The sequence below is a fragment of the Pongo abelii genome, chromosome 2, assembly GCF_028885655.2.
Source record: "Pongo abelii isolate AG06213 chromosome 2, NHGRI_mPonAbe1-v2.0_pri, whole genome shotgun sequence".
Classification (NCBI taxonomy): Eukaryota; Metazoa; Chordata; class Mammalia; order Primates; family Hominidae; genus Pongo; species Pongo abelii.
Genome location: NC_085928.1, coordinates 18882682 through 18896561, shown reverse-complemented (window position 1 = coordinate 18896561; position 13880 = coordinate 18882682). Strand labels below are relative to the sequence as shown.

The following is a 13880-nucleotide window of genomic DNA, read 5'->3' as shown; positions in this document are numbered from 1 at the left end:
ACTTATCTCACAAAGTTGCTCTAAGAATTTAATGAGATGATGCACCCAAGTACACTGTTATATCTGGTACATTTCCAGGACACAAGTTTTTATTTTTTTCTTTTTTGAGACGGAGTCTCCCTCTGTCGGCCTGGCTGCAGTGCAGTGGTGTGATCTCAGCTCACTGCAACCTCCGCCTCCCAGGTTCAAGCGATTCTCCTGCCTCAGCCTCCCAAGTAGCTGGGAATACAGGCGTGCACCACCATACCCAGCTAATTTTTCTTTATTTTCAGTAGAGACAGGGTTTCACCATGTTGGCCAGGCTGGTCTCAAACTCCTGACCTCAAATGATCTTCCCACCTCAGCCTCCCAAAGTGCTGGGATTACAGGCGTGAACCATCATTCCTGGCCAGGAACACATGTATTTATTGGCTCTAATTACCAATGTGATTCGCGTTCAAATGTTATCAGAATATTGCCCAAGATAATGTTATCTCTGGAATTAATGAGATGATTTTTACTTTCTAACTCTGTAATTTCCATTTTTTATTTTAATGAGTATGTAATATTTTTATAATTAGAAAAACATAACGACTTTTTAAAGAAAGTTATTTTTAGAGCAAGTGACTCCTGGTTGGTGTTTGGGAAAGTGCCATCATATTGGATTTATTTACACTAACATTTAAGTAACTGAGAGACCCTTAATTCTCACAAGAGTCTCAGAGTTATTTTCTTTTTCAGTCAAGGCTGTCTTGAAGTGCCAAGGGACTACATCATCAGTATTGAGAACAAATTCAGGCAACATGAAAGAAGTTATTTAGGGCAAGATTTACCACTCTTTTCCTTTCTAGAAGTCTGCCCTGTAGTTAGTTAAAAATGATCATGTTTTCATATTTGGTTTTCCTCCACTCAATTCAACCAGTCTTCTTCTGACTACCTGCTATTTTCAAGCAAAGGGAAAACGATATAAAGAGAATTAAAGCCTAGTCTTTGTACTCAGGGTTTATTTCTATCTTTTTCTAGATCTCAATGTCTGCAATTTCCTGTCAAATATGAGAACAACATCCCAAAGTGGGAGAACAGATGAAACAAGATGGATAAAACACTGAGAAGTCTTGAATATAGGTGATAGGTACCTCAGAGTCCTTTCTTTCTCTCTACTTTTATGAATGCTTGAAATTTTCCATAATAGTTTTTAAAATCTGGCAAGGAAGATAAGCTATAACAAAAGGAAAGGAAACATAAGTGCTAAGTATCATTCTTGGAGAATCTCTAACCACATACATTTTTACTCCACCAAAGTGGGTGGGGAGGACACCATGTATCACTCTAAAAATATTAACTAAGCATTTGCATCAAGGAGAAAGGGTGTGTTCATTCGGCAGCTAAGAGCACCAAAATCAGTATTCCAACATCTCTGAACCTATCAGGTAATTTTGCAGACACAGGGCATGTGAGGGGGCTTGATGTTGTCCCAGGCACATGATCCTGATGCCTTGGGGCTCCCTGGGGCAACAACAGAAGAAAGACTGATTATTTTGCTACTCTTTTTACTCCTGCAGAGTTCCTAGGAGTTTATCTTTTACACACACATTGCCCCACCTTCCTTAGGCCTTGGTATTCATTATCCCAATTACAACTCCTTTAGGAGGCTTCTGAATGATCACTGGCCGGATCCTAAAGGGGCAGTGGTTCCTTGGGCGGGGTAAGGAATGGGATAAAAATGGTGACAGCCATTTACATGTACAAGTCATTTAAACCCAAAGATTAAGCTCCTCATAGCCCAACCTAGAAGCATTTAAGTAATTTTAAAAAAAAATGATGGCACTGTATTTTAACCCATAGGATAAAGTGAATATCCACTAGTTTACACTGATAAAAATGATCAAACAAATAAATGAATAGAAGAGAAGGGGCGGCTCTTTTCTTAAATTCCAACTAGTAAGAAAGTGAGAGATGGAAAAAAAATCACTCTTGGCAAACACCACTTAATAACTGTTGCAGACAAGGTTCACCAGTGGATGCTAAACTAATAGGCAAAAATTTGAGGATAAACAGTATAGTCTCAAAGTATCTCCCCCAAGATAATTCTTATGTACAAAGGGAAAGACAATAACTCTGTAGTGGAGAAATCCAATCGCTCACCACAAGTTCATTCCACGATATACCTAACTGGTACTCTTCGAAAGAATCAAAATCATGAAAGACAAGGAAAAACTGAGGAACTATTTCAGATTGGAGGAGACTAAGGAGAAAGAAAAACTAAATAAAATGCAGGATCTTTGATAAAATACAGTGGGAACAGGAAAAAAAAAAGACAGTAGGAAAACAGATGATTTTCAATAAAGTTTGTAGTTTGGTTAATAGTATTGATCAATGTAGCATGGTTATGTAAGGGGTTAATATTAGGGGAAGCTAGGTGAACTCTCTGTATCATTTTTACAACTTTTCTGTAAGTCTAAAATTAACTAAAAATAAAGAGTCAGAGACTAGGTATAACCCAAGTCAACAAATGATAGTAAAATTAACTTAATTCTCAAGGAGAATCATTGTTTTTGTATTCCTAGTGCCTCAAACCAACCTGACACATAGCAGGTACCCAATTTAGTAACAAATGACGGACTAGGACATACTAGTTGAAATACACAAGGACACATCATAATTCCAGGCTACTGCTAAAAGGAATGAAACATAAAAAAAGAAGGTGGGAGGGGGGAGGAGCCAAGATGGCCGAATAGGAACAGCTCCGGTCTACAGCTCCCAGCGCGAGCGACGCAGAAGACGGGTGATTTCTGCATTTCCATCTGAGGTACCGTGTTCATCTCACTAGTGAGTGCCAGACAGTGGGCGCAGGTCAGTCGGTGAGCGCACCGTGCGCCAGCCGAAGCAGGGGCGAGGCATTGCCTCACTCGGGAAGCGCAAGGGGTCAGGGAGTTCCCCTTCCAGGGGTGACAGACGGCACCTGGAAAATCGGGCCACTCCCACCCGAATACTGTGCTTTTCCGACGGGCTTAGGAAACGGTGCCCCAGGAGAGTATAGCCCGCACCTGGCTCAGAGGGTCCTACGCCCACGGAGTCTCGCTGATTGCTAGCACAGCAGTCTGAGATCAAACAGCAAGTCGGCAGCGAGGCTGGGGGAGGGGTGCCCGCCATTGCCCAGGCTCGCTTAGGTAAACAAAGCAGCCGGGAAGCTTGAACTGGGTGGAGCCCACCACAGCTCAAGGAGGCCTGCCTGCCTCTGTAGGCTCCACCTCTGGGGGCAGGACACAGACAAACAAAAAGACAGCAGTAACCTCTGCAGACTTAAATGGCCCTGTCTGACAGCTGTGAGGAGAGCAGTGGTTCTCCCAGCACGCAGCTGGAGATCTGAGAACGGGCTGACTGCCTCCTCAAGTGGGTCCCTGACCCCTGACCCCTGAGCAGCCTAACTGGGAGGCACCCCCCAGCAGGGGCAGACTGACACCTCACACGGCCGGCCAGGTACTCCAACAGACCTGCAGCTGAGGGTTCTGTCTGTTAGAAGGAAAACTAACAGAAAGGACATCCACACCAAAAACCCACCTGTGCATCACCATCATCAAAGACCAAAAGTAGATAAAACCACAAAGATGGGGAAAAAACAGAGCAGAAAAACTGGAAACTCTAAAAACCAGAGTACCTCTCCTCCTCCAAAGGAACGCAGTTCCTCACCAGCAACGGAACAAAGCTGGACGGAGAATGACTTTGACGAGCTGAGAGAAGAAGGCTTCAGACGATCAAATTACTCCGAGCTACGGGAGGATATTCAAACCAAAGGCAAAGAAGTTGAAAACTTTGAAAAAAATTTAGAAGAATGTATAACTAGAATAACCAATACAGAGAAGTGCTTAAAGGAGCTGATGGAGCTGAAAACCAAGGCTCGAGAACTACGTGAAGAATGCAGAAGCCTCAGGAGCCGATGCGATCAAATGGAAGAAAGGGTATCAGCCCTGGAAGATGAAATGAATGAAATGAAGCGAGAAGGGAAGTTTAGAGAAAAAAGAATAAAAAGAAACGAGCAAAGCCTCCAAGAAATGTGGGACTATGTGAAAAGACCAAATCTACGTCTGATTGGTGTACCTGAAAGTGACGGGGAGAATGGAAACAAGTTGGAAAACACTCTGCAGGATATTATCCAGGAGAACTTCCCCAATCTAGCAAGGCAGGCCAACATTCAGATTCAGGAAATACAGAGAACGCCACAAAGATACTCCTCGAGAAGAGCAACTCCAAGACACATAATTGTCAGATTCACCAAAGTTGAAATGAAGGAAAAAATGTTAAGGGCAGCCAGAGAGAAAGGTCGGGTTACCATCAAAGGGAAGCCCATCAGACTAACAGCGGATCTCTCGGCAGAAACCCTACAAGCCAGAAGAGAGTGGGGGCCAATATTCAACATTCTTAAAGAAAAGAATTTTCAACCCAGAATTTCATATCCTGCCAAACTAAGCTTCATAAGTGAAGGAGAAATAAAATACTTTACAGACAAGCAAATGCTGAGAGATTTTGTCACCACCAGGCCTGCCCTAAAAGAGCTCCTGAAGGAAGCGCTAAACATGGAAAGGCACAACCGGTACCAGCCACTGCAAAATCATACCGAAATGTAAAGACCATCGAGACTAGGAAGAGACTGCATCAACTAACGAGCAAAATATCCAGCTAACATCATAATGACAGGATCAAATTCACACATAACAATATTAACTTTAAATGTAAATGGACTAAATGCTCCATTTAAAAGACACAGACTGGCAAACTGGATAAAGACTCAAGACCCATCAGTGTGCTGTATTCAGGAAACCCATCTCACGTGCAGAGACACACATAGGCTCAAAATAAAAGGATGGAGGAAGATCTACCAAGCAAATGGAAAACAAAAAAAGGCAGGGGTTGCAATCCTAGTCTCTGATAAAACAGACTTTAAACCAACAAAGATCAAAAGAGACAAAGAAGGCCATTACATAATGGTAAAGGGATTAATTCAACAAGAAGAGCTAACTATCCTAAATATATATGCACCCAATACAGGAGCACCCAGATTCATAAAGCAAGTCCTGAGTGACCTACAAAGAGACTTAGACTCCCACACATTAATAATGGGAGACTTTAACACCCCACTGTCAACATTAGACAGATCAACGAGACAGAAAGTCAACAAGGATACCCAGGAATTGAACTCAGCTCTGCACCAAGCGGACCTAATAGACATCTACAGAACTCTCCACCCCAAATCAACAGAATATACATTTTTTTCAGCACCACACCACACCTATTCCAAAATTGACCATATACTTGGAAGTAAAGCTCTCCTCAATAAATGTAAAAGAACAGAAATTGTAACAAACTGTCTCTCAGATCACAGTGCAATCAAGCTAGAACTCAGGATTAAGAATCTCACTCAAAACCGCTCAACTACGTGGAAACTGAACAACCTGCTCCTGAATGACTACTGGGTACATAACGAAATGAAGGCAGAAATAAAGATGTTCTTTGAAACCAACGAGAACCAAGACACAACATACCAGAATCTCTGGGATGCATTCAAAGCAGTGTGTAGAGGGAAATTTATAGCACTAAATGCCCACAAGAGAAAGCAGGAAAGATCCAAAATTGACACCCTAACATCACAATTAAAAGAACTGGAAAAGCAAGAGCAAACACATTCAAAAGCTAGCAGAAGGCAAGAAATAACTAAAATCAGAGCAGAACTGAAGGAAATAGAGACACAAAAAACCCTTCAAAAAATAAATGAATCCAGGAGCTGGTTTTTTGAAAGGATCAACAAAATTGATAGACCGCTAGCAAGATTAATAAAGAAAAAAAGAGAGAAGAATCAAATAGATGCAATAAAAAATGATAAAGGGGATATCACCACCGATCCCACAGAAATACAAACTACCATCAGAGAATATTACAAACACCTCTATGCAAATAAACTAGAAAATCTAGAAGAAATGGATAAATTCCTCGACACATACACCCTCCCAAGACTAAACCAGAAGAAGTTGAATCTCTGAATAGACCAATAACAGGAGCTGAAATTGTGGCAATAATCAATAGCTTACCAACCAAAAAAAGTCCAGGTCCAGATGGATTCACAGCCGAATTCTACCAGAGGTACAAGGAGGAGCTGATACCATTCCTTCTGAAACTATTCCAATCAATAGAAAAAGAGGGAATCCTCCCTAACTCATTTTATGAGGCCAGCATCATCCTGATACCAAAGCCTGGCAGAGACACAACAAAAAAAGAGAATTTTAGACCAATATCCTTGATGAACATTGATGCAAAAATCCTCAATAAAATACTGGCAAACAGAATCCAGCAGCACATCAAAAAGCTTATCCACCATGATCAAGTGGGCTTCATCCCTGGGATGCAAGGCTGGTTCAATATACGCAAATCAATAAATGTAATCCAGCATATAAACAGAACCAAAGACAAAAACCACATGATTATCTCAATAGATGCAGAAAAGGCCTTTGACAAAATTCAACAACCCTTCATGCTAAAAACTCTCAATAAATTAGGAATTGATGGGACGTATCTCAAAATAATAAGAGCTATTTATGACAAACCCACAGCCAATATCATACTGAATGGGCAAAAACTGGAAGCATTCCCTTTGAAAACTGGCACAAGACAGGGATGCCCTCTCTCACCACTTCTATTCAACATAGTGTTGGAAGTTCTGGCCAGGGCAATTAGGCAGGAGAAGGAAATCAAGGGTATTCAATTAGGAAAAGAGGAAGTCAAATTGTCCCTGTTTGCAGATGACATGATAGTATATCTAGAAAACCCCATTGTCTCAGCCCAAAATCTCCTTAAGCTGATAAGCAACTTCAGCAAAGTCTCAGGATACAAAATCAATGTGCAAAAATCACAAGCATTCTTATACATCAATAACAGACAAACAGAGAGCCAAATCATGAGTGAACTCCCATTCACAATTGCTTCAAAGAGAATAAAATACCTAGGAATCCAACTTACAAGGGATGTGAAAGACCTCTTCAAGGAGAACTACAAACCACTGCTCAAGGAAATAAAAGAGGATACAAACAAATGGAAGAACATTCCATGCTCATGGGTAGGAAGAATCAATATCATGAAAATGGCCATCCTTCCCAAGGTAATTTACAGATTCAATGCCATCCCCATCAAGCTACCAATGACTTTCTTCACAGAATTGGAAAAAACTACTTTAAAGTTCATATGGAACCAAAAAAGAGCCCGCATCGCCAAGTCAGTCCTAAGCCAAAAGAACAAAGCTGGAGGCATCACACTACCTGACTTCAAACTATACTACAAGGCTACAGTAACCAAAACAGCATGGTACTGGTACCAAAACAGAGATATAGATCAATGGAACAGAACAGAGCCGTCAGAAATAATGCCACATATCTACAAGTATCTGATCTTTGACAAACCTGACAAAAACAAGAAATGGGGAAAGGATTCCCTATTTAATAAATGGTGCTGGGAAAACTGGCTAGCCATATGTAGAAAGCTGAAACTGGATCCCTTCCTTACACCTTATACAAAAATCAATTCAAGATGGATTAAAGACTTAAATGTTAGACCTAAAACCATAAAAACCCTAGAAGAAAACCTAGGCATTACCATTCAGGACATAGGCATGGGCAAGGACTTCATGTCTAAAACACCAAAAGCAATGGCAACAAAAGCCAAAATTGACAAATGGGATCTAATTAAACTCAAGAGCTTCTGCACAGCAAAAGAAACTACCATCAGAGTGAACAGGCAACCTACAAAATGGGAGAAAATTTTCGCAACCTACTCATCTGACAAAGGGCTAATATCCAGAATCTACAATGAACTCCAACAAATTTACAAGAAAAAAACAAACAATCCCATCAAAAAGTGGGCGAAGGACATGAACAGACACTTCTCAAAAGAAGACATTTATGCAGCCAAAAAACACATGAAAAAATGCTCACCGTCACTGGCCATCAGAGAAATGCAAATCAAAACCACAATGAGATACCATCTCACACCAGTTAGAATGGCAATCATTAAAAAGTCAGGAAACAACAGGTGCTGGAGAGGATGTGGAGAAATAGGAACACTTTTACACTGTTGGTGGGACTGTAAACTAGTTCAACCCTTGTGGAAGTCAGTGTGGCGATTCCTCAGGGATCTAGAACTAGAAATTCCATTCGACCCAGCCATCCCATTACTGGGTATATACCCAAAGGACTATAAATCATGCTGCTATAAAGACACATGCACACGTATGTTTATTGCGGCATTATTCACAATAGCAAAGACTTGGAACCAACCCAAATGTCCAACAATGATAGACTGGATTAAGAAAATGTGGCACATATACACCATGGAATACTATGCAGCCATAAAAAATGATGAGTTCACGTCCTTTGTAGGGACATGGATGAAATTGGAAATCATCATTCTCAGTAAACTATCGCAAGAACAAAAAACCAAACACCGCATATTCTCACTCATAGGTGGGAACTGAACAATGAGAACACATGGACACAGGAAGGGGAACATCACACTCTGGGGACTGTTGTGGGGTGGGGGGAGGGGGGAGGGATAGCATTGGGAGATATACCTAATGCTAGATGACGAGTTGGTGGGTGCAGCGCACCAGCATGGCACATGTATACATATGTAACTTACCTGCACATTGCGCACATGTACCATAAAACCTAAAGTATAATAATAATAATAATAATAATAATAATAATAATAATAAAAGAAAAAAAATAAAAAATAAAAAAAAAAAAGAAAAAAAAAAAAAGAAAAAAAAAAAAAAAAAAAGAAGGTGGGAAATAAAGATTAATAAAATGAGTACAAAATTCCATCTGAGGAGGATTTTAAAAATTAAAAAGGCTCACCCCGATACTAGCTCCCTTCAGTTCACTAATATCAACACTTTTCTAAGGGTAGGGTCCTCACCTTTAATAAATGGCACTTTTGGTCACCCCACTGCCTTCCGCTCCTCTGCCTCTAAAAGTGATACTTCTCCTTGGCTTGGGGAGGAAGTGTTGCGTGGCCTGCCTCTTCCTTCATGAAGCCACAAAGTGCCACTGCGTGAGTTCTGTGGCACACTGGAACACAGTGTACCCGCCTCTGGGCAAGAGCCGTGCAAATCCACACATGAAGCCAGGTGGTCCTGCAACACCCAAACAACCAAAGTTATTTTGTGTAGTATATGTTATGCGGCATAATACAGAATTCACCAGAATTTCTGATGGGAGGTTTCAATAGAAGTTCATTGTGTACTTATATGTTACTTTCAGCTGTCCCTAAGAAACCAACAGTGGAGTCAGTAGGAGTTTACTTTCTGCAGTCATTAGGGGCACCTCACCCTAAACCTTCTTAAAAAGGTTTAAAAAGCTCTGAGATCATGGGTATAACAGGGCTCTGAAGTCACAAAGAGGTGAGTGCAAATTCTGATTATCAGATGCATGAATGGCTTTTGACAAGTAACCTAAATGTTTTGAGTCTGTTTGGCCATTTATTTAAAAAGCAATTCTCAACATCTGGTTCCAAGAGAGCCTTTATCAAATACATAAAGGAATGTGTTAAAACTGCAGATTCCTGGGCCCCACTCCAAAGCCAACGGGTCAGAACAGCAGCCTCTAGGACTCAGAAAAACAAAATTTTAACAAGCTCCCCAAATGATTCTTATCTGCATTAAAGTTTGAGAACCACTGATATAAGAGAATGGACCTGGAATGCAATCGATCTTTGAGATATGTTAATTTCCCCTCTGGTAAGGAAAAGCAGTAAGAAGATATGTGAAAATGAGATTTTAAAAATGCATTTGAAAGGTTTTTGATTCCATCATTTAGAAATGTATTCTAAGAAAATAATCAGAAAGGTATACCACGATATTCAAAACAACATTGCTAAAATAACCAAAAATTGAAGAGTCTAAATGTTAACAATAGCGATCTGATTTAATTAATTATAATACATCCATATGATGGGACATATGCTTTCATTAAAATGTTTACAATAACTACATAGAAAAATGCTCATAACAGCTAAGCAGAAAAAAAGATATAACAACATATACGAAATATAGGCTGAGTGTGATGGCTCATGCCTATAATCCCAGCACTTTGGAAGGCCGAGGCGGGAGGATCACTTGAGGCCAGGAGTTCAAGACAAGTTTGGCCAACATGTTGAAACCCTTCTCTACTAAAAGTACAAAAATTAGCTGGGCATGGTGGCGCATGCCTGTAGTCCCAGCTACTTAGGAGGCTGAGGAAGGAGGATCACCTGAACCCGGGAGGCAGAGGCTGCAGTGAACTGAGATCACGCCACTGCACTCCAGCCTGGGCATCAGAGACCCTGTCTCTAAAAAAAAAAAAAAAAAAGTATATAAAATATAATACCAATTATGCAATGTGTGTGTGCATACCTTTTACATACAAAATGACAGAGTCACTGGTAGTCATCTCTCAATTATAGGATTAGGGGAAAACTTTTATTTCTTCTGTATCTTCTAATTTTTCTAAAATGGAGTTTTCATCAACAGAAACAATGTTGTTTTCTGATAAAATGACTACACGGTTTTCCTTTAAAATACAGTAGTCCTTGGTTTCACTTTCTGCAGTTTCAGTTAACCGCAATCAAATACAGTAAGATATTTTGAAAAAGAGATGACATTCGTATCTTTTATCACAGCATATTGTAATAACTGTTCTATTATTAGATATTATTCATCTCTTACTGTGCCTAACTTATAAATTATACTTTAGTATAGATATGTATGCATATATAGAAAAAAACAGTGTATACAGGGTTTGGCACTATCCATGGTTTCAGGCATCCACTGTCAGTCTTGCAACATATCCCCCAAGAATAAGGAGGACGACTGTACATTAAAATTTAAAGATAACATCACAGACAGGAATTATAACTTTTAGTTACATAAGTTTGACAATTCATTCATATAACCTTTAAGAAAACCTGTTCTAAATAGGCCAAAAAGCCCCAATCTCAAAGAAAAACTTCAGAAGCTGTTAGTAATCTTCAGTGCCAGAGAACCCTGTGGTCTGTGTTTGAAATGCCTATTCCCAGGCTCCAGCCCCAGAGATTTTTATTTCAAAGGCCTGAAATGGGGTCAAGAAATTGATATTTTTGCCTGGGCCCATGGTTCACACCTGTAATCCCAGCACTTTGGTAGGCAAATGGATCACTTGGGGTCAGGAGTTCCAGACCGGCCTGGACAACATGGTGAAACCCCATCACTACTAAAAATACAAAAATTAGCCGGGAGTAGTGGCCTGGGCCTGTAGTCCCAGCTACTCGGGAGGCTGAGGTAGGAGAACTGCTTGAACCTGGGAGGTGTAGGTTGCAGTGAGCCAAGATCGTGCCACTGCACTCCAGCCTGGGCCACAGAGCCAAATTCCAACTCAAAAAAAAAAAAAAAAATTATATTTTTAACAAGAACCTAGGTAACTCTGAGACATGCAGCCAGGTTTTAGAAACCACTGTTCATTGATGGCTTAAAACAAAGAATAGAAAACCATCACTGATTTGCTTTGGATGTTTCCACTGAATAAAAGATTTTCAAAGAGGTTAGTTCCCAAAACATTTGCATGCATCTCTGGAAAAGGCAGGCATTACTATTAGTTCGGCTTAAAGTAGATACTAAATACTTATTATATTAAGTGGCATATAAACTATAACCACAGAGCTGATTTTATTGCCCTCTCTGTCCACTTCCCCTTAGATTAAGTAGTCAAACAGTTCAATTCAGGTCAGTACTTCTTCACAACATATGTTCTCAATCTGATCAAAGCTATAGGTAGACGAAAGTTATTGCAATTTCATGGGGTTTACAATTTCCATAAAGAACAAACCTGCTCTCTAGAAGACAAAATTCCAAAAACTTCTGAACTATATGCAATCAAGCATTATCTCCTCTCCCAAGAGAGACCTTCCAGCACTCCCTGCCTGGGTCTTGGGAATAGCCCTCTTCTGAATCCCAGTTTCTCAATCCGGACCCTGAATCCCATTCATCCTGATCTCTCCTTGATTTTCTTGCATCTTAAAGGTGTTATTTTCCTTTCTTTAAAAATTAAAAAAAAAAAAAAAAAAAAAGCCACAACTCGCCTCCACGCTCAAATTACCATCTTCTTATTCCTCCTTTTCATCACCAAACGGCTGAAGAGGTCTACCAGTACCCTCACCACCTCCACGTCCCCATCCCTCACCCACTCTGGAACACTTTGCAACAGGGTGCACGCCCACCCTCTGTTGATGACTACTCCCCTAAGGCTACCAACCCATAGGCCTCTTCTCGATCCAGAGTCCTTTGGACCTATTTGTTTTTTTTCAAACCAAGAATTAACAGCCCTTATCTAATGGAAAACAGAACATCAAGGGATACAGATCAACAAACACTGGATGGCTATCTCCGAAGTCTTTTATAATCCAGGTGACCAACACCTTTGGAGAAAGGTCAAAGGTCGCCGGCCCCTCGCAGGACTGGGGCTGGTGTCAGCTGATCAGTTTCCCCGTTGAAACGCTGGAGAAGGAGGGTTTTCAGGAAGAAGAGGCTTTTTCAGGTTGATGCACCCGGCGGAGAGGTGCTGGGGGCGACCCCGGAATTGTGACCTGGAGTATGAGTGAGCCCTGGATCTTTTCCTACCTGGCAGCACCTCGTCTGGCTCCCCCGGCCCGCAGCAGAGGCGGCGCCGCGCGGGACGACAGCACCTGAGCCGGTGCCTCCCGCCAGGCTCGGCCTCCGTAGGCCCCTGGCCCGGCCCACCGCTCCGGCTGAGGCGGGACTGCCCCACGGAGGCCGCCGCGTCATCCCCACGCCCGCCCCGCTACAGCCCTGGGACTGACCCCGGCCGTCGCCTGGCTATCCTCGCACGGCGCCCGTGTCCAGGAAACTGCATTTCCCGGGCGCCGGCGGAGCCAGCGTACTCACCCCGGAGGCGGCCTCGGCGAGCTAGCACTGCCAGTGGAGAGGGGAGAACGCGGAAAGCAGGTCGGGGACCGCCCCGGCCGCCCAGAAGGCGGCTCTTGAGTACGAGCTCCGCCTCCCGCCGTGGCCCGAGGGGCGGGTCCGCCCGGCTCTGCACGCGCCTGGCGCTCCACCCCCGCCAAATCGACCACACCAGACGCTGGAAGGAGCATCGGGAGGGAAACGGAGGGTTGACGCCTCGCCCTCTGGGTGGCTTTAAAAAACCCTGTTCCAGTAGTAGACTAGGTGCTGAGCGCTTCCCAAATTCCATCCCCTTAAAAACTCACAAAGCAGTAGGAAAGAGATAGGGACCCTTCCATTTTACAGATTGGGAAACTGAGACTTTAGAGAGGCTAATAAACTTACTTTAATCACCCTGCGAGAGTTCAGCCCTCTCAACTGCAAAAATGATAATAATGATAATAATATTTTTCCCATGTTGCAGGTCTACTGAGAATATTAAATGATTTTTTTTAAATCCGTATTTCTTGAAAGATATTATTACAGAAGGCCAAGACAATTATATTTATACTGAAGATTTGAGTGAAAAATTATGGTGGGCTCTGTTTAGGCAGTCAGGATAGCTAGATTCTCCAATACAGTCTCCCACTGCACTCACGGGAAAGTAGTAGATTCTCCAAGAACCACACATCCACTCCACCCAAAAAGGAACAAACCATAGCTAGAGCCAGAAGCTTCGTAGCAGGAAATCTGAGGCTATACTGAGGCCACATAGGCCCAATGTAGGCCCTTGGAAGCTGGAAAAGAGAGCCACCTAGTGGCAGTTGAGCATAGGTCAGTGAAATAGGTCAGCACTGCTCCCGAACAAAGTCCAGTGTGAAACTTTTTTTGTGTTCCCTTTGTAACATGCTGTAAGGGTGTATAACCACATTTAGTGAAAAAGGACATT

At 42.0% G+C, this 13880-nt stretch overlaps 1 protein-coding gene across 3 annotated transcripts in view; it reads right to left on the bottom strand.

The window, feature by feature from the left end:
* The window catches only part of B4GALT4 (beta-1,4-galactosyltransferase 4), a 35474-nt gene extending 22418 nt beyond the window's left edge, over positions 1 to 13056 (bottom strand). The window contains exons 1-2 of one of the 3 annotated variants that reach the window (XM_002813256.5): positions 12935 to 13056; positions 8938 to 9154 (exon numbers count right to left, since the gene is read on the bottom strand). The gene's annotated coding sequence lies outside the window, so the exon portion shown is untranslated. Of the gene's footprint in view, positions 1 to 8937; positions 9155 to 12649; positions 12791 to 12934 lie in introns of those variants that run through there. The other 2 variants (XM_054551450.2, XM_009238492.4) reach the window with 2 other exon arrangements.
* Between the last annotated feature and the right edge of the window lie 824 nt (positions 13057 to 13880).